The sequence below is a fragment of the Anopheles stephensi genome, chromosome 2 (assembly GCF_013141755.1).
Source record: "Anopheles stephensi strain Indian chromosome 2, UCI_ANSTEP_V1.0, whole genome shotgun sequence".
Classification (NCBI taxonomy): domain Eukaryota; kingdom Metazoa; phylum Arthropoda; class Insecta; order Diptera; family Culicidae; genus Anopheles; species Anopheles stephensi.
This window is the reverse complement of record NC_050202.1, coordinates 43,771,322-43,792,446: the sequence shown is the minus strand read 5'-3', so window position 1 is coordinate 43,792,446 and position 21,125 is coordinate 43,771,322. Positions and strand designations below refer to the sequence as shown.

Below are 21,125 nucleotides of genomic sequence, written 5' to 3'. Positions count from 1 at the left end.
CTGCATGCATAGTGTATGGTGTAGTGTTACTGTAATAATATACCGGGTTTTCAGGAATTCGCAATAAATAATACTATTCTTGTCTCGTCTCATAAAATGCCACAGCTTGAAAGCATAGCCCTCTTTGAGGAGCAGTCACGTTCTTCCTCAAATGTATGCGTCAACAGAGTATTTAAAATTTTAGCACTCGAACAACATCCAACCCGATAATGGTAAAGCATTTTAAGGATGAGCATGTTTTATTCTTACAAAAAGGTTTTTTAATTAAATTAATTTACTTAACTTGCGTTTTAATGTATGCTTATATAAAGAAGTCCAGCAGTTTTCAATATTTCTCATACTTTCTCTGCTTAATTCTGTCATCTTAACTAGTTCACATTACCTTAGAGGAAGACCCCAAGCTTTATCAACATAGCCCCTTTAAAATCTCCTCTATAAAATAGATAACTATAGTATCGTTTAAAACATAATGTTCAACGTTCAACATTAATTGATGAAAATGACATTTTAGTTCATTAATTTAGCTTTTCAAAAATCAATCTTTTTAAACTTCTTTCACAAAGATTTGATCCAACCAGCACAGGCTGTCATTAAATAAATCGTTTGCGTTGGAAAAAAAACATGGCATCATATACACCTCAGCTCTAATGTACATAGTTCCCGAATGGCAGCAGCGTTAGCGCTAGCTCAATACGTTTGCTAATCACATAAAGACACGATCAACTGGTGTGACACACTCGCACCCTACCCGCAGACACGATAAAAGGTTTACCCTTGGTCACCATGCATCGTTTTGTACTGGCTCAAGTGCTACACCTTTTGTAACATTTGAACAAAATTACCCTTAAATAGCTTTTTAACTACAGCCAACCATGTTTCGCCTGCGCCATTCCCTGTGCCAAGCTTAATGTTGGCCGAGGGTTGCATTTATGTTGCAGCCTTTATGTATTCGTACTTGACTCTATTTAGCACGCATCGGTACGGTACCAGCGTCTGCAAGGGAGTGTGAGCTGAGAAGAGGGAGAACTGGCCCGATGTTCGACACTGAAGGTAGCTTTTGGTGTTTGATTGTTATAAATTGTACACGACGTACCCCACTCCCAACTCCACGACCTCAAGGCTCAACCACTTCTGCTCGCAAGTGACGCCGGACTGAACGAAAACCGGCGCACCGTTCTTGCTCTTTTGTGAGGATCGTTAAGCGAGGTGAATGGCGGATTTTGGTCCTCATCCTCACGTTCTCTGCCACGTTCGTTTCACACATTTTGGGTGACACAAAAGCGAAGGTCCTTTTGAAGTGCATCGTTTAATCACCGTTTCGGGGTTCATTTTCCTCAAATGAATCAAAATAATAACGCACCCGGACTTCTTTCCCTTTCAATCGCCACGGTTCCGCTGTAGTGTTGCGGATCGGGTTTGTGTTTTCAGACTCTTTGGCACTGGCGACGTTTAACATATTGTGTTCTCTCTTTTTCTCTCTCTGTTCTGTACCTTGGGTAGCGACCGACCGTTCCATCCTTGCCACTGTCTCGAAACCGTTTAATGTCTCGTTGATACGCGTTTACGAGTGTAGTTAATTATAAAACGATACTTGAATTGAGAGTTAATCTTGTTAGGTGCGCTTCCTCCGGGGTATTGCTGAGTGCCATATATCTGTGTGTTTATGTGTGTGTGCGTTATGCCAAGAGAGAGGTCCTTAAGCGAACAGAGTGGGAAAAAAGGAACCAAACGATTGCAATAATAGGCTTCCAGTTAATGATGCTAATAATAAATATCGAACGCAAAAGTCAACGAGTCAGACGAGGACCTGGCGGGGGAAAGAAGATGCGCAGAGTTGGAAGCGTTTTCAAGGAGCATCCAACTACGCCATGCTGTCGATATTGGTAAGCTAGACTGTTGGATGATAATGGAAGAGGGGGCAATAGGCACCGAGCAACAGTTAGAAGCGTTTACGCTAGGGAACTCGCCGTTTAGTCGAGGTTGTCGTCGCGTTTGGTTTTTATTGTTATTTGTATGAAAAAGAGGACACATGCTGTTTGGTTTAATCTTTTGAAATTGGTGAAATCGCAGCAGATGTTTGGTCGGGTAGATGGATGGTCCGAATACCATCGCTGCTTGGAAAACTAATAAATAAATCCACCAAAAGGACTGCTGCAGTCAGCGCCGCATCCAATTGTTTCTGGCCCTGCGGCATTAGTTAACGAAGATAATAAAACTGGCTTAGAAATCCAATCTAATCCGTTCTAAAGAAAACGGCTGGTGATAAAATTTTAAAAGTTCCGCTGAACTAAAACTAATACCGGGTTTGGAATGAGAACCAAAAATTGGAAAGAGTTATTGCTGAGCAGAATATCCAATTTAGTTGATCGAATTTTTCGGTTCCCATCGCGTTCCCATGTTTCGTAGATGATTGGGCTATAAAACGCGGTACGTTATCTCTGGTCACTCGAGCTGCCACAACAACGGACATTCCCAGGATGCAGCAATCAATCCTTTTTAGGCGCCTTGCTGCCGTTTGCAAGACTGCACGCTGCAAACGCAAATTTGTGAACCATTAAAAACTCATTAATAAAAATCGACTTTAGCAGCAGAATTGATTGCAACACGATCGTGTGTTTCTGGTTTTTTTTTTTAGTTTTGGACATGCCCAAAGAAACAGAACGCAATCCATATGAGGAATAATGCAGTTTTGGCTGTGCTATTCATGCCAATCGTAAAAGCGGCCATTTTTGACGATTCGCACACTAATTGGCTTCCGGTTGAACGATGCTCGAAGGGTGGAGTCGTGTACAAAACGGGGAAACTGAAGCTCATTTCCCGAAAACTGCACTGCAGATCATCTCGCAAATGGATAGCACAACACGTTTGTCGGCCGTTCTGCTACCGAGAATCATCAAACCAGAACCCGATCTTGGGTAAGCGAAATCGGTCGAAATTTCTTCGGGCTAATACCGGGTCCAATAATCCTTTCGGTAATGAAGATATTTGCCCTACCAGCGAAGCATAACGTCGTTCAGTTTTATGGGCGACGGTTCCGAAAGAATAATTAAGATGATTTGCAGCACGGCTTTACGCTTTCCGCACGGTTTTTGCGCACGCAGAAGAACTCGGTCCAGGATGTGGATGCATTTTAGCTTTGTGCATGAAACTTCCTCACCAAACCACTGACAAACCGTCGGCTCTTCCCCGCTGACGGATGGTAAAGAGTGTTGCGATCGCAATTTATTCCCTGGCTGCATCTTCTACACTACAAGCGCACAAAATTCATAATGCGTCGTGGTGGTTTTGGTGCTGCAAAAATACTGACGCTCGTGTTTGCGGTGTCGAGGCTTGTTGTGCCTCTCGTCTTTTACGACCCATTCGGATACCGGACAGCGTGAAGCTGTAGTGATAGTAGAAGACGACGCAAAAGTGATCAACCGAGTGAAGTCGGGACATGCTGGGCGTGGAAAGACAATTTTACTACCGAATACTTCGTTAAACGAAAATACATGGAAACTCGCCACAAAACTCGAGAGGAGCTCGCTGGAGCGATGTCTGGCTCGATTGCATGTGGGAGAGCAAATGAGCTCGTAAGTGCATGTAGCTTATTGATCGTTAATGAAAGTGGCTGCAGAGTTGGTTATATCGAGAATGAAATTTTCGAGAGCGATACGGTGTTATAAAATTGAAAAAGAAGAAATTTTAATTCGAAGACCCCATGCCTTATAGAAACATGGTACCTACAAAATATTAAAATATTAGCAAACAAAAGACTTTAATTTACTAGGTAATTCATTTATTTGCTTTATAATAAAGTGTTTAAACAAGTAAGTTTCATGTTTATTATTAATGAAGGATTATTGTATATAGATTTTGTCCATCTCCAGAATAAAATTCTCATCAACTCGACGTGTGAAGCACACACAAAAAACTGTGTCGCTGTAAAGTATCAATATGTCTTGCCATGTGCCAAACCAGCACAGCGATGACGAGCAACAGGATGCGTCTGCGTATCGCACTTTGCGCAATTAAAACACTTTTAACGCGCAGACGCTCGTGAAAGAGGGGCTCGTTAATGATGACGATTTGTTAATTGATCGTAGGCAGCACCAGCAGCAGCAGCACGTACATGCTGCGCCCATGTGCTTTTTGTTTAATTGGCGACATGCGTAGGATTTGCGCAATCACTCGCCGATAGTCGTTACGGTGAAGAGTCTTGATGTAACGTGCGTTAACCCACACCAGGAGCCCATTCTGACGACCAGATTAATGAGCGAAATATGGTCGGCCAAAGGAGGTTCGCACTGGGGTCCCGATTACCGAGGAAGCTATTTGCATTTCAATTCCCAATTTTCGCGCCTGATAAGCAACTAATGACGATGGTGACAGACTAGAGTCAAATAAGGTGCAGGAAATTATGAATTCTTCGGAAGTGGCCCATTTTCAAACGAAGGCCGCGGCAAGAGATTGAAGGAAAACGGAAAGCCAAGTATGTAATCATCGCTTGTACAAGCGATCGTCGCACACTAAACACAAGGTGCCATGTGTGGTGTGAACATCGGAACAACGGAAATCCAGTAATTCAAGCGATCCAAACGATGCCAGTGAGTTTTGCAGCGTGAAGTACATTTGGGTTTAGTAAGCTTCAAATTGCCTCTTATCAACCTTTTTATAAAAGAACAGCAGCCCAATCATTAGCGCATGCCGATGTGCGGTCGGCTGAATGTACAAACGGTTCGAGGAGCCAGTGAAAAAGTGTTGGACACCAGTGCTGACGATAATTACGAAACAGCAAGTCAGATTGTGTCAGAACGAGGGAAGCAACATGAATTCGAAGAAGTGGTAAGAAGGCGAAAGAAGCAACAAAAAAATCAAAACACTCGAAGACAAATCAAGGCATCTGAAAAGTGACGCGGATCCAAAAATAAAAGCTCAGAAAACGGTCCGGTAATCAAGCAATTAAATGTTATCACTTCGTAGCGAAAACACGACCACGACTCACATTGAACCCACACGTTTGAATGATTAACGGAAACTACACCAAACAACCCGAGCGAAAAACAGCAGTGCGGCATCCATTAGACAAATGTAGACGAAAAGTTGTACATGGTTCGAAGAGTTGAGAACAGGGAGATTAAGACGTGTGACCCTGTTGGGTCATACATATAGCTTGGGGAGACGGCTAAGCGGAGGGCTGCTTTTGAGCACTGATACAATGGTTGTGTTCGTGCTTCTTATCAAGCTTCTAGCTCATCATTGCACCCCCGGGGTCGCGGCGGGATGAGATTGAAATTAAAATTATTAATTGCACCAAATATAACGATGACTTCATCCCGACTCGTGTTATTTTGATTAGAGCCGGCAGCCGCTGGTGGTGGACAGGAATTTGCTTCATTTAATTATTGCCAAACTTTAAAAAAAAACCGCTCAAATGTGGTGATGTGAACCACTGTCGGAGCAAATCGGACGTTCAATAAATTGATGAGTCGGCAAAGAAGCCGCCCGCTCTATCACATGACAGGCACGGTTTGAGATTTGATTGGAGTTTGGCAATGCATGAAACACTGACGCAATTTCGCTGCGCGCATTGGTGAAGTTGTGATGTTTTGGAACGGATGTTGATGTTATTTCTTTGAACATTGTTTCAAATCGGAAGATTTGATCGGAATACTAAATTTGGAAGCTGCTGGATGGATGTTGATACAGGTCTCTGCACGCAAATCGGTTGATTTGTTTTCATAAGCATGATGTTTATTTTGCAGCTGCTGCCAACCGAGACACTTTGTTTCTTCACCTCAAATCAAGCAGTTTTTAATCAAACAAAAATGCTTGTTAGTGGACTGGATGCCTTCTAGAACGTATCAGAAACAGATGTCAGAGTGTGAAAAAAAGAATAAAGATCTTATTTACATTAGATCAGCAGCCTGCTCGAGCGTTGATCAGTGAATTACTTACCATTTGTTGAATCTGTCTACAAAGCTACGTACGCTGGTGGCTTCACTGAAGTTTCGGACACAGCTCGTTCTATTTGTCCAGCGCAGCTACTTCCCACGAAATTGCAAGAAAAAGGACGCACCTGGTAGACCTGAGGGATGGGTTAGTGGATGACGCATCTGCACAATGTGTGACTTTTCTCACGATCCACAGAGGAAACGACAATTTGCAGCCAGCAAAAACAACGCAACCGTTTGATCGAGCGAATGTAGAATGTGCCTCGCGATATGCTTAATGACTCTGGGTGGAAATGTGTTAAAGAGCTGTGTCCACAGACGACAGCACAACACAACGGCCACACACAAGGTTTGCGATCGTTCGCCGTTATTTGATCGTTCGATTGAGGAGTTGACGTGTAAGCCGACAGTTGTTGAATAGTTTGTCATAATTCTTGGTTTTGAGTAGATGGTTAAATGACCTCACATATGGCCATATTTTCCTTTTTTCCTTTTGGTAAATGTGCCTTAACCTTAACTCGATTTTTTGTTTACAATGGAAGACAATTGGAGCGGACGGCACATTTGATTTCTCTTTGTGCCTATGGAACGTAGTTGCAAAAGGTGCCACAGGCACCGATTTGCCGGAATCTCGACTCCTTATGGTGACGGAGGTGCAAGGTGACCAAGTGTCCCGTGGTTAATTTCAAGTATCCGCCCCGGGATGTTGCCCATCTTACCCATTGTTTTGTGACAATGGGCTGCCTTTTCGTTCCTCATTATTGGGTAAGAAAACTGGCACCTTTTTGCGAATAGCACCCTGTCATTCGTTCCGGGTACAAACATACAGGATGGGCCAATGTTTTATTTGGTACACTAATTTGCTTAGCACACGTTTGGCTGCATTCGCCATAAAGCGAGCCAGCACCAGGCATTCTTTTTGCTTTACGCTTTCCAACGTGTCTTTCAAATCTACGGGAGGGTTTGCCGTAATGCTGTGTTCCAGATTTTTTTGTTTTCAATCCGGAGCGTAGCGAGCCCACCAAACCTTGGCAGCAACGAGCGTGGAGGGTCTCCCGCTGCTTGGGCAATCAATTTCCAATACAAACTTCTGAAAAGCCTCCATGAAAGCAACCGGCACCCGGGCGACCCGATGACAAACGTCCCAAGCCCAAGTCCGCCGCAGTTCGGGCCCACCGATAGTACAGCTGTCTTGGCAGGACCCTTGCAGCAGCTGAAGAACGGGAATCGAACCGTCGGGTGGGGCGGTTATTTAAAATCGTATTAATTTAATTTATTGATCAGCAGCGATTTAAGTCACCCCAGGTGCCATAAATTATTGTTTATTAATAACGTTTCACCCGTGCCGATTTGATTCTGGCGCGGGCTCCGTAGCTTATGCATCTTCGTATGCTGACCGGCTTTTGGAGCTTCTTGGTCGCTCGATGCTGTTACTGCTGCTCTCCAGGAAGAGAGGATATCATAAGGCCATCTCCTGGACGGTGAGGTGTGTTTGATAATCGCGTTCCGCTGTTCGGAATTAGCTTCTTGGCATTGTCATATCGGCCGGTTGCTCGCATCGGTCCACCGGCTGCGTGGCCGGTTCATTTACATCCTCGTACCGCCAGTAATCGAGGCGTAACGGCACGAGCTCCCAGCAATGGAACAAGCAGCGAGCTGATGCAAATTTGACATAAATTTAATTTGCTGACATCGTTAAATAATTTCGAATTTTTATGATAATTTATGGCTTATTGTGGTGCAATTAGCGGATTCGCAGCCGAGCAGAGGTGAGGTAAGAAGGATTGCATTTTTTTCTTCTTCTTTAACTTTGCAGTTTGATAGAGTAACGAACAAATTGCGTTCTGGCAGAACTTGGGGCGATGGAGAAAATTGAAATAGAAACAAATTGCAGTGGGAATTAATAGTATGTTCTACTCGCGAATGCCTTTTAAAAGTCACTGGACTTATGAATCTCACCAAACGAAATAGATTTCCCAGATTCCAACAATTTCATCTGAGGACGCCATTTACTGTGCTTGTTCTAGCAACTCACTTGAAGTGCAATGTTTAAGCTACGGTGTCAAACTATCGCACAAAAAGGAGTCAATAATTCATTTCTAATTTTTGCCTCCGGCTCGTTTCCAATTTGACTCGAGCTATGAGTAAAACTACACAAATGCCAGCTCGAGAAACGCTAGAGAAAAAAAAAAACACGCACTTCAAAGGCACAATCCGTGAAATTTAACGATTTGACTACGGCTTTCGGCGCTGTCCAAATGGTGGCGCGAGTTGTGAGCCTACTCTTCTGGGATAATTACTGCCGCATTCTATAGCCTTTGTGTCTGAAAGAATCTTGTTGGCGCCAAGGGCGTGTCCTGCCTCGTGTCGCTAAAGGCTTTGGCCTAACATGCGTAGTGTGTAAAGTTTGGTGGCATCTTATTAGCGCTCTCTGTGATCACCGTCCGAAAGGGACGCAACGAATGCTAGAGCATCCTTTGGTAAATGCACTCATGTTGCATCGCTCGAGGGACATCACACTGCAACACGATCTGGAGAACAAGTGTGCACTAACATTGGCCATAAGTCACTGTGCGGAGCGTTGTGGTATTTGGTGCATCTTGCTTAGCTCCCTTGCAATAGCGTATGGTGGCGGTTCTTTAGATGGTCCACTTGGGCTAGTGTCCAAGAGCTAGGAACCTGAAGCTATCAGGTTTTTGGTGGCATAGAAACGAAACAAGCTCGGAGATGATCCGATGATTTATGTTGCGGTCAAAACATATGTTTTTTTGCTTTCCTAAACCAGTATAACAGGAGGTTTGGTCAAAGTTTGAAGCTACGCGTTCCTTCGTACTGAACGGTCCGTTACGGTTTATCAAGGCCGGTTGGGAATAGCTTGTTTCGGTGGTCGGTTATTGCAGATGCTAGGGCCACCAGGACCCGAGACATCAAACAAATGTCAGATTAGCGCAATATGGTGTGTTCGATAATGTATATTACTCATTGATAATCGTCAACATATGGAAACGGCTCGCAGTGTATAATTTAGTCAATATACTCTTCGCTGCAATCGATGTCCAATTTCAAACCAAATTTGTTGTAAATTTGAAGTTCTCCGAAATCTGCAAAGCATGAGGTTGTTGCGGGCGGCAACATACCGCCAAAGACTGTGGGCAATTAATCACTATTCTCACTTTCTCGTAAGTGTTCGGGGGCTTTGTGTACGGTGTCAAATTACCGCCGCGTCTTTCGGTAATGATGTACCGAAACAAATGGAAACGGTTTGCAATACGTTCGATGTTACTCTGGAACGCGTAAGAAGGCATGGTACAAGAAATGAGTAGAAGGATAACACGAAAGTTTGACAATGGAAGGCAGAAGTGTCGTTTGTATTACGTACTCATGTAAAGTAAAGTAAAGTAAAGTGTAAAGTAGCGTAGTGATTTTTGTATAAAATGGCATGAACAATGATACGATTCATCTATGTTCAATGATGTTTTACAGTTATCAGGACGATAATCGCATCGCATGAATATGTCGGCTGGGTCTGAGATTACGCTGTGTTTTCATCAATAACGTGCTGGATGGATTTTCCAAGACCTCGCACTCGTCACTAATTAGCATAAAGTAGCACAAATCGTCATTTCCGATCTGTTCAGCCGTAACGGGAGTGCCTATTATACGTTCTCTTAATTTATGGATCGCCCTAATCAGCATCAATTATTATCCTCGTAATGAACGGCGTCTTTCTCAACCCTTATCTGATCAACCAATCTGTCAATTTCACTCAGCATCAGGACGTGGAATGCTGGAGGTCAAACTAGTGTGTGTGTGTGTGTGTGTGTATTGTTTACAGTTTTATTCGAAACAGCATATCACGTTCGAACAAACGGCATCCATATTAGATAGATCGATGATAAACAAACGGTTGATCAAACGGCGAGTCGCAATGGTTCAACGCGTTTGAGATACGGTTACCGTTTACCGTAGAGGCACGTGTTGTTGGGTTCAGGCTGGTTATCCCAATCGGAGAGTTGTTCGCTCATCAGGCAGCCACCATATGGTTCTGAAGTTAAAAATCAGCGTTATGAAATCGAGTTTTGACAATTAAAGGTTTGTTAAGATCTTTTCGTTTGCGAAATGTCCACCAGCATGGACAGAATCAGACGGAGTCCCATGGCTCGTAGCAAACAAACCATCTCGTTAGAAGCGGATTACGATCGGGTGCTGCTGATAACGAACGAAAATAAAAGTTACTGATAGCACGCGAATCACCATGGTTTTGGTCCTATGCTGGTGTTTCCTATCTGACGGTCTTTGAAGGGAAGAACTTTGCAACTGACTGGTAAATATGGAATGCGTGAGCATTAAATAAATAAAAGAGAAAACTGTGTACTGCCTTACCATATACGGTGTAGAATTAATCCTAAAGAACTGACGAGGTAGGAATGGGTATTAAAAAAGATTAGGCTTTGTTTGCGTATAGAAATATTTGTGTTTTTGATCAGAAATTGTAGGCGTGCTTAAAATTATCGTAATACTTGTATTTTACGGGAACTAAGGATCAAATCTAAGGGCGGTCCGGTGGCCGAGACGACAGCGGCGCTGGTCTTCACACGGCAGGGCCGGGGTTCAAATCCCATCCAGACCGCCTCCCCGTACGTAAGGCTGACTACTTTACTACGGGTAAAATTAAGTCACAGAAAGCCAGAAATGGCAGGCCGAGACCTCTCGAGGTTGTAGTGCCAAAGAAGAAGAAGAAGGATCAAATACCATCCAGACCACCTCCCCGTACATAGAAGCTATGGTTAAAAACAAGTCACGAAAAGCCAGAAATGGTCGGTCGATTCTTGAGGTTGTAGTGGCAAGGAAGAAATAGAAGAAAACTTGAGTTTTCTGTTTTAGTCTTTATTACACATTTAGTTAAAGACTATTAACACAATGAAAAAAGCACATAAAATAATAGCAAACCGTAACAAACAGCTATGCGTGTTCTGAGATTTCTGGGATTATTGCAACGCTTATGCATGTATACGACACACAATTTTGTGCAGAGAATTTGAAGGAAATGTGATCCATCAATGCACCAGCAAAACAGATACTCGTGTCTGCCATGTCAAATCGGCCTAGAGATCCTTTCTTATTCCCTCGTGGGACAACGGTTGTCATGCCCTTTGTGCCATTTCGAGTGCTTCAACTCATTAAAGTCATATTTACCATCGTCACAGTGTCTCTTGTTCTGCTGCTGGCCACAGTATACCGTAAGGGACGAGACTTCAAGGTGTTGGCTTCATCATTCGTGTCGCACTGTGAGTGGTCCTCGTTTGCTGCAAGCTTCCACTGATCCTTACTATTCATCTCCGCAAAAGGGATCGCACAGGAATCTCCGTTGAAGTGCGGTAAAGGTCATAAAAATCGACTTCTTAGCTGGCGTCGATGTGGTTGATTTTTGAAGCTCTTGTCATGTGTGCTCAAATCAGTTTGTCGGTTTCTCGATACGCTTTTCAACGTTTGTTTCTCCAAGAAGCTGTGAGGTCGCAGGCCGATATTCTTACGGCAGCACCGTTCCGACCGCCGAGAGCTATGAGTTTTTGAGCAGCTGTCAAATGGGACAGCGATTTGGAAAACGTAACCAATCAGCGTGTTTGAACCGGGGGCCTTGTAGAATGTGTCATTTGTTTGTTGTTAAACGACTATCGGAGCTATCTCGTGCGGATTCAATCGTCGGTCCGTCCCTAACCATCATTCCCGTGCTGTACCATTTTAATTGGAAGGGATCGTATATGCCAATGCCAGGCCGATTGTTGGTTACAAAACCGCAAGCTACGGGTAAAGAATAGACAACAATTTATGGCGTTGCGTTTCGTTTACCTGACCCTATAAACGGTTCCTAAAAATGACGCATTGCAAAAGCAAAACCCGACCATGTGTTGCAGTGGTCGAAGCTAGACAAGGGATTGAAGTGGTGGTATGTAGTTTTGAGATAGTCTATCACAAATTAATTACCCTCTAATTATCCTCAGTTAGCAAAGCCTTGAGTGTTGTGAAAAAGGGAATGCAACTCGTGCAAGAGTATTGGATGAAACAAAAATCCTAAGGATTAGCTTTGTTTAAACCAGCTCGATCAGATGATAAATCAGAGAAAAGAGAGAAACAAAGGGATCCCAAGGGGTATGATTGGTTTTTCGAAATACAGCACATTGCCAGAAACGATGAGAAAAGTTTACTTGAACACAGAAACATGTGATAATTGTGGGACAGAGCCACCGATCGCTTTCGCACTAAATAATTTAACGATCAATCAAACCAATGAGCGACGGATTGGATTATAAGTATAGATGACATGTTATTTGATGGATCGGTTTCACACGGATGGTTTGTAGCGTAGTAAAATTATGTTTTAACATCTTTGTTGTGGTTTGTGAAAAGCGAGGACTTGGCGCTTGATAAACTTTTGAGCGACTGTGAAATGCTACAGTGTTCACCATCGATTAATTTTATTAATTATTACGGACTGATGCCGTATTGTAAGGATCACCATCGATTTATCAGCCAAGAAAAATAAGTTCTAACATTTGTATTTTTGAAATTTCGGACGGAACATTGCATATTCATTAAATCGTTTAATTTATTCATCAGAATTCATTTAATTATTTATAAAATTTCCATTATTGTGCAATGCAAAACTGCACGCATAAGCAAACAATTGTGAAATAAAGCACAAATGGTTGAAGAGTGGATGAAGAATAAAAATGTCAACTTTTGAAGTTTCCATCAGCGACGATGCCTCTAATCGCTTTAGCAAAGAATGCTCTACATCCGTTTGAAGTCGTTAAAGAGGATTAAAGTACACTTGATGAAGTAAGTGTGCCTTTTTTGTGCCAAACAATACGAACGTTATTAACGTTCATCAAATGTGCATTATTGGGCGGAATTGGGCCGCTTCGATACACTCTCGAGCTCACAAAAGGAACAAATGCGCATTCAAACAAAGCCGTTCGCCACCCGCACAGCTCCGAAACGCTTTGGTGCAAAAACCGATGTCAGCTTTCATTCAAATTGGCCAAAGCATCCTCGCTTATTGCCTGGTAGGTTTCGTTGTAGTTTTTGTTTCATTCTCGCAACCCATGTTAAGATATCGATTGCATGTAAGCTCATCGCATAAAGGTGCAAAAATAGGACTGCTGCACTAGGAAATACCGACCTACCCCTGATGGCCAACTGTCAAATGTCAAATTTAAAGCAAATTCATCGGAAATCTCTCGACCTCAACCGTTGTCCAACTGTGTCGCTCCGTTTTCGTCCTTTTCCCTTAAGCATGTTTCTATGGCGAGTCTGCAGGCAGGTTAGCGCAGCATGAGCACAAACTGTGGATAGTGGCGCACTGAAGTGGACACGTTCCAGGAATTTTACATTCCGGTTCAGACAGAAAAGGTATCAACTGGAACATTATTGGAAAGCAAAGACATCTGGGGAAAAGGTAAATCGTTTAAAAACCTATCAAGCGAAAGGTGATGGCATGGAGGTAGGAAAAAAAAGAGTCGAAAATCACAAAGTAATTGACTTCCATCCGTTTATGGAAACACTTGAAAAAAGGAAAGGTTATACATTGTTTAAAATTACAGGTGGGCAGATTGAATAATGGTTCAGTGAAGTGGGAAGAGATTCATGGCAGGAAGTAGTACAAGTAGACAAAGACTCGTGCCAAAACGACCATGTGGTTGACATTTTGTATTTTTTTAAATTAAATTTACAGTTACTGAAATATTGTGAAGAATAAAACACTAAGACTATCTTTATATTTGGTTTTGAAACTAATGCTATCGATTCTTGTATTAGGTATGAAAGCACCATGTGCATTCTGGGTAAATTTTTGTGAGCTTTAGCCTCATATATAGGAAAATCAACGCGCATGGTTTTCAACTTGCGATTTAAATTGTTGTAGTCATAGGAATGTTGTTTGCCAGAGGTGAGTCATACCTTGCGAAATATTTTGGCAATTGAAATCGCACGGGATGATGCGAAATTTTATCCATACTACCAATCGTTGTTACCGGACGACTGTTTGGACTGAGAACCATGTATCCGAGATCGGTGCAGATACCCTCGACGAGAACACCAGGTCAGAGAGCGCATTAGGAGTTAGTATTTTCTTATAAGATTGATCTTTATCGAGCCATGCTTAAAATGGTGTATTGAGGGCACCGATCCAATATTGCGATTTATAACGTCACATCGGTGATGATCGGCGGGCCGTATTATATATAGAAAGCCCTCACAGATGTGTATCAAGATGTATGCGAAAATTAACAAATTACGCCCTAAGTATCGAGATTTTGTAGAAGTTTATGGGCATGGCATTTCAGGACTTCCAAATAAAGGATGATTGAGACTCTCAAGCTGACGACGCACCGGTTCATACGACAAATATCATTGAAGGATGATGTTGGCATGAATTGACTGATTTTCACGAAAAGTTGTTATAACCTTCCTGCTCTCTTAACCTTACTCCGCATGAATTTTATGAATGGTCGTACTTGCTGCCCATGCTGAGCAAATCTATAGTGAGCATTTAGGACCAATATAAGCGGCTCATCTCCTAGATCTGTTACAATACGCTGATATCGCGTATTTTTTTTCGAAAAATAGCATAAAGGAGATGATGCTAATGGTCCTCTGTAAATAGTACTTTCATTAATATTGTTCCAGAAAAGAACATTTTATATTAAAAATTTTTAAGAAATAATTTCACAGTGTAAGAAGGAGAGGTCGAAATTAAACTTTAAGCTTCATTAATGTTCTTATTTCACTGTCCACCATGAAGTTTGACTGCCTGATTAATGCAATAATATCGTCATTTTTTATTCATTGGAAGCGACCTGGTCGTATTGCTAATAACATCGTATTTTTCCCAAGATTTTCTAAGTTTAACGAAAATACTACGTTTATTCGTTGAACATCTAAGCCATTACAACGGTACTATCCGTGTTGGAATAAATGCATATGTTTCCATTGGGCATCCATAAGCATATGTTTCCATTGGGCATCCATCACGCATATCCTCAAACTAGAGAGGCTACAGTATCGTTGTCTTAGACTCGCACTAGGGAGCATGAAATCAACACACAACATGTCCCTGGAAGTGATGACCGGAGTGATGCCGCTGAAACTACGTTTTGAAATGCTGTCGCTTCGCCTTCTAGTCCGTTCTTCAGTATCAAATCCCTTGATCGAAGAAAATTTTAAAGCGCTTCTAGAGACAGGTTCTAAGAGCAAGATCTTGAAAATCTATGAAGATTTTGTTGCCCTACAAGTGCATCCTAGCGCCCCACAGGCATTAAACCGTGCTGCCCTTCCTGAGACTTACAGTTTCCGGGCATTCCGGGATGGTAGTTCCGGGCATTTTCTGGGATAAGTATGGCCATTTAGACCAAAGTAGCCAGTATTACACTGATGGATCATCCTCTAAGGAGGGCACGGGCTTCGGTGTTTTTAGTGAGTCCGCCGAAGCATTCTTCAAATTGCGGGATGCGTTTAGTGTTTACACCGCAGACTTCTGCGCAATCTTGTACGCTCTATTGATGATAACAGCGAGACCTTCGGATCAGTACTTCATCTTTACGAATAGCCTTAGCGCTATTGAAGCACTAAGATCTCCAAAGGCTGTTAAGAGTCAGGATTTACTTACCATTAAAATCATTGAACAACTTGGCTCAATGTTTGACAAGGCGTTCAGGAATTCGCTTATTTGAGTACCTTCTCATTGTGGAATTCCCGGCAACGAGAAGGCAAACTCACTGGCCAAAACAGGCGTCCAACAAGGCGCCCTTTACGACCGTCCTATCTCGACCCGAGAGTTTCTTCGCTTGACACAGATGATCTGGTGCTATTCCTTTTCTCGATGTGGATCACCTTCTGTGGTCCTGCGAGGAGTTTGAAACCGCAAGACCCTCCTTGTTGGGCGCAGTCGAGAACATCGGCAGACGACCGGGTATAGAAATAATAGAAGTGTTAGCGACTAGGGACCTCGCCTACATGAGGCTTATCTATCGATTCGCCAGGGACAACGGTCTTATCCTTTGATTCCGCATCCCTATTATCCTTCCAATCCATATCCGCCATTCCTTTTTTGTTATTCGTTGTGTTGTCTTTGTCTTAAGTGTTTTATGTTGTCCAACGGCTAACGGCGTTGATGGGGCAATATTATTCGAGGGCGATTTCCATACTGCCGTAAAAAGGAGGCAAGCTTTTTCATCTGTAGATGTGTGCTGCAGGTCAGTCCAGCTTTGATACAGCGGGTCAACCTGTGCTGGCGTTGGGCTCGGGAATGGTTGGCGGGTACAGCCTCGTAAACTGTGGAGTCACTCCTGCTGTTGCGAGATGAAATCCGCCGATCGCTTTTTAGTTCGATCTTGACTTGGTCGATCATAGGCTGTGTCATTGCTGGGCTACTTGGAGAACATAGCACGCAGAAATTCCATGTTTGTACTGTCCAAGTAACTGTGCTTGTTTGTTTCAGTCCAGTCCCACAATAGACAACCCGAACAAACCAACCCCCATCGAAGCCATAGCCACAACAATAGATCCGGACCAAAAAAAAAAAAAACAACAACATGCATATTCACACACACAATAGAAACGGCTCGCACAACAACCACCCATCTTCCGTCACAACCGAGCATACCCGGGATATAGCAAATAACTAGGAGGAAAAGCCTAGTTGATTTTGTTTAATTGTTTTTTTTTTTCGTGAATTTGTGGCTATATGGCATCAGACCGTAATACTTAATAAATAAATAAAAATGAAAATCTAAGCCATTACCTTGGATTTAAGTTTTTTTTAAATTATGTCTTATTGTATTCATCATTAAAAAAAGATTATTGGTTTCTTACAAATAAAATACACAATATAACAACCATTCATGACAGACCCATTAAAAAAAACGGATTTTACTACAATTAAATCAACTCTAAAACTCACGTCTCTACAAGACCTTTCCTTCCGGCATAGCTCCTCATCCCAACCAGCAAACAGTGAAAATAATGCAGAGAAAATCTGTCCGAATAAAAACTCCTGTATATTCGTCTTCAATCATCCCCTGGGGAAAGATTGCTCCGAGGGAGAGAGGAAAAAGAAACACAGGACACGAGGGAAGACGAGACCAACGCTCAATTACAATCACTTATCTTGTTAAAATATTTGTTTGAAAATAATGCTAGGAAAATCGAGCATACGTTGGCAGGATATGGCACCGGTTCCGGAAGTACGGTTGCGCACGACGACGAGTCGTTTTCTTCTCCCTCCATGAGTAGTGAGAAGGGATGGGTGTGATGAAAAATTCATCGCCCGCAAATAGATTTCCCCCAGCATAAAATCACACACATTCGCACGATGGGTTTTCCCATCGCCCTTAGCCGATTTAGATAAACGAGTCTCTAAATGGTGTTTGGCTTCATCGCTCCCAGCATCGTTTTGTGTGCTGCCTTGGCTCAGCCTAGAACTGTGTGTGTGTGTGTTTCTGGAGTGTTTCTGTAGGGCCAATATTTATGTGACACCGATTCGTTTGGTTGCGACTGGCGTACGCTTCGCCGGCTATGATTCGTTCATCCCATACCCATTCCATGCTCTTCTGCGTGCTGCTCAATGCTGAAAGAATGCTCATACTCACACGTACACTGACAAGGATTCAGTTCTGGCAATAGCAAACACCACCACCTACCAAATCATTGGGTCGGGGCCGAGATAGTGTGGTTAGAATAGGGAATCGGGATATCATTTTCAGCAAAATCTGGCACGTGCGCAGCAATTTACAAAACGGGCCGGGAAGTGGGGAGTTTTATTGTTGATGATACCGTTGTTGGAGTGGAGAGATATTGGAGATGTGATGCTGGCAAATATCGTTTGTGTAGGACCTTGATTAAGTCTTTATTCGAACACCGTTGTACAACGTTAACAAATATGATAATGTAAGTTTCTTTGGGCAATTTTGAGTATTGAAGAATTAATTTGCTTGAAAAAGTTGGTTGAGTATGACGTGTCTAAAGAGCCTTGTAGTCTGTTTACTACAATTCCTGAATATCTGGACATATCTTGGAGTGGATTTTTACGCGGATATTGCTGTCCTGTGCATCTTGCAGGAAGCAGGAAATAGTTTAAAATAATTAAAATATGTCTATTGAAGCGTGTGAGAAGCACCATTGCGAGAAAAAAATTACGAACTCAAGAACGCTGGCATTTCCTCTACAATGCTCTATGTATGGCGCCAATTTGAGGAGATTCACAGCAGAAAGTAAAATAGACCAGAACAAGACACGTCACAGTTGACCGGAGATCTAATTAATGACACATTTTGTCCCTGCTCCTCATGCTCATCGCATGCATCGTTTCGGGGCAATAGGAGCGGGTATGTTTGAAGAGCGTTTTCCTTTTCATTTAGTGTCACGGGTGTAATAAATCAATTTCCGTTTTCAAGCTTTTTTTCTTCCATTTCATTCCTTTGCTGTTTTGCTATGTCTTGCATACTCCAAAACCTTACACTGGAGAACAACCCCTTTTTCCTGGTTGACTTCAGTCCGCTCGGCTGGAACTGAGAGGCGCCTTGAACTTTTGGTAAAGTCATGATTCCATCGTCCACGAAACAGTTTCTGGGATTTCTGTGCTCGTTCGGCGGAAGTTTCGGAAGGAAGGAAACAAAATGCATCTATCGTGCGTTCATGGGGACCGGACCGGTATGTTTGGTGTAATGTTTGTGGTGAAACAACTTACAGCGCCCGATACAGGGTAACGCAACCGATGCAGAATGAATGAAAAAGATGAACCAAAATCAAGAGAGAATTTTTCATTTTCCTCCCTTTGCTGTGTAAATCGCGCAGCATCCAAATAGTGGAGGTTGTGGAGACGGAAAATGCGCACAGGCTGGAGGAAAACAAAAGCGAAGCAAGAATGTAGTCAAAATTCTTCAAAGAGCCGTGAAAACTGGGACAGCACAAAATGAAGTGCGAAGAACGACGGCTGCTGCTGCGGCTGCAACGGCATCATCAGAGAACAGAAAACGCCGACGACTGGATGTGCGGCACAGAGTGGCACATAATGATGAGCGCCGTTTTAAATCGGTTTGTTACATGTTAAGTGGTTGATTAATAATGTGATCACTAATGGGAGGTTTTACGCCGGTGGCGTCGCGCTGCACTCGGCTGCGTGCGTACTCGGTGTACGACGGTGTGTTCGTTGTTTATGAGGTTTTGAATGCTGCTGAACACGAAGAATTCATTAAACTGTGGAAAAGCGCAGTGAGCGTGTGATCCGTGTATGTTATTAAAGCATACACTCGAGATAGACCCGCTGTTTAATTGGAACGGGGATAAACAGGAGCTAGCAGGTAAGAGTGACTGGTTGCTTTGAAATGGATATTTTTTCTTACGTTCTGAAAGGAAGTGACTGGAATTGTAAAATACGGTTGTTTAGATACAAGGCATTGTATGCAACTTTACAGTGTACGATTTAAATAAAATGTGTTTTCACATGTACATTATAATATTTATCATCACTACGAATATATCAAAGAGCAAATATCTACATCATTATTTTGCTATATATATATATATATTTTTTGACCGGACACAGTACAGGATTAAACAATCATCCACAAAATAACAAGCTTACACTTATCCGTAAAGTATTTTTTGGAAAGTTTATTTATAGGTAGATAAGTATAGTTCTTCAAGTTCAAATAAAATTAAAACGATTTGATTAAACGCTATCCGGATAGTGTTGCAGTTAGTTGCTAGTTAGTCAGAACTGGCAGGTATACTCTAAGAGGTCGCTAGGCCAAAAAGGTAAATCAGTCATGTCGTGCAGGAGACCGGTGATGTACGTGTTATACCTCGAATCCACATAAATTTTTATAAAATTTCAATTTTCTGTTAAGCGGCTTTTAAGGAGCGTTAAAGTTCAGTCGTGTGTTGTAGGAGCTAAGTAAAATAAGCTATTTATATTGATCGCCTGACTTATCCAGATCAAGGAAAATTTATCACTTTTTCCATAAAATATTGAAATATTTAGCATTATATTTCAACTGATTACAATTCACATCATAGTTTACAATTAATAGACGATGGTCCTCCCTTTCTTACCAACTCATGACAACGAATGATGGATAAATTATGTGTATGTTGCTATATTCCATATTCATGGTGCACACATTTTCTGTGTGATCACCGTTTTAAACATGTTCTCTACGGTTCCAGCAACAAACACGCACACACGTACCGTTTTCAATAGACATGATTTGCTAGATGCAATGTCGTGGGCGCCAAAGTTCGCCATTAATGCATTTACATGTGCTACCGTTTCAATTTATCTTGTTGAAATGAAGGCGAAAAATTGCTTATTAGGTGTTTGGTGGGATATTCAAAGAAAGCGAGTGAGGTTGTGTGGGATTTTATGTATCGATTGACTTCACAGTAACTGTCAGCATTATGTGGTCAGTTTTTTACCACAGAGGCTCATCAAGGGACAATTGTTACGGTTCCATAATTGAACGCAACCAAATCAAATAAATTCTAGATTAACATTTAATGCAATTGCAAATGAGACATCGAGTCGGTAAAATTAGTTGAACTTGATGAAACACGAACACATGCTACGGACAATGGTATATCACTAGTTATCAGAGTCGAGTAATCAGTGAAATGTATAGCTTTATTTTTTCCATTTTCTTTCCTAATCCAAAGCTATGAAAAAAGTTAATTCTTTGCACACACTCACAGAAAAAAAACATCCAAACCCCAACTTTATGGGTTGCCGTCGCTTTTCAAGACCAAAGAAAATCCCTAGTCCGAGGATTGTTCTTTCTCGAGCGCTGAAAAGTATTCGAAAAAAAAAGAACGTGTCTTACCGCCTAGAATGACATTTAATACGCCACAAGCAATGGAGGGTGGATGCTGTGCGAAAGGAAGCGAGAGTGAACCCATTAAAAATTAACCAGAATAAAATGAGCCTTGAACCGAGCGAAAATTACTCACACAAAATGGTGGAAAGATATCGGGCTACGGGTCGGTTTTTGTGTGCACGCCGACCGAGGACGAACGAGTGCGCGATAGAGCACCGGGACCGGGTGACCGTTTTGTCCGAAAATTAATTACACAGTAAATAAGAAATTATGGAACGAAAATTGAATAGTCCCACTGGGTCGGCGAGAGCTCAGCTCAGCC

The 21,125-nt window shown here is 42.3% G+C and overlaps 1 long non-coding RNA gene across 1 annotated transcript; it reads right to left on the bottom strand.

The window, feature by feature from the left end:
- Positions 1-19,518: 19,518 nt before the first annotated feature.
- On the bottom strand, positions 19,519-21,040 carry LOC118507547. Its single transcript, XR_004905664.1, has 2 exons — positions 20,937-21,040; positions 19,519-20,855 (listed from the first exon to the last, which is right to left on the bottom strand). It is a non-coding gene; the product is annotated as an uncharacterized LOC118507547 (long non-coding RNA).
- Positions 21,041-21,125: the final 85 nt, after the last annotated feature.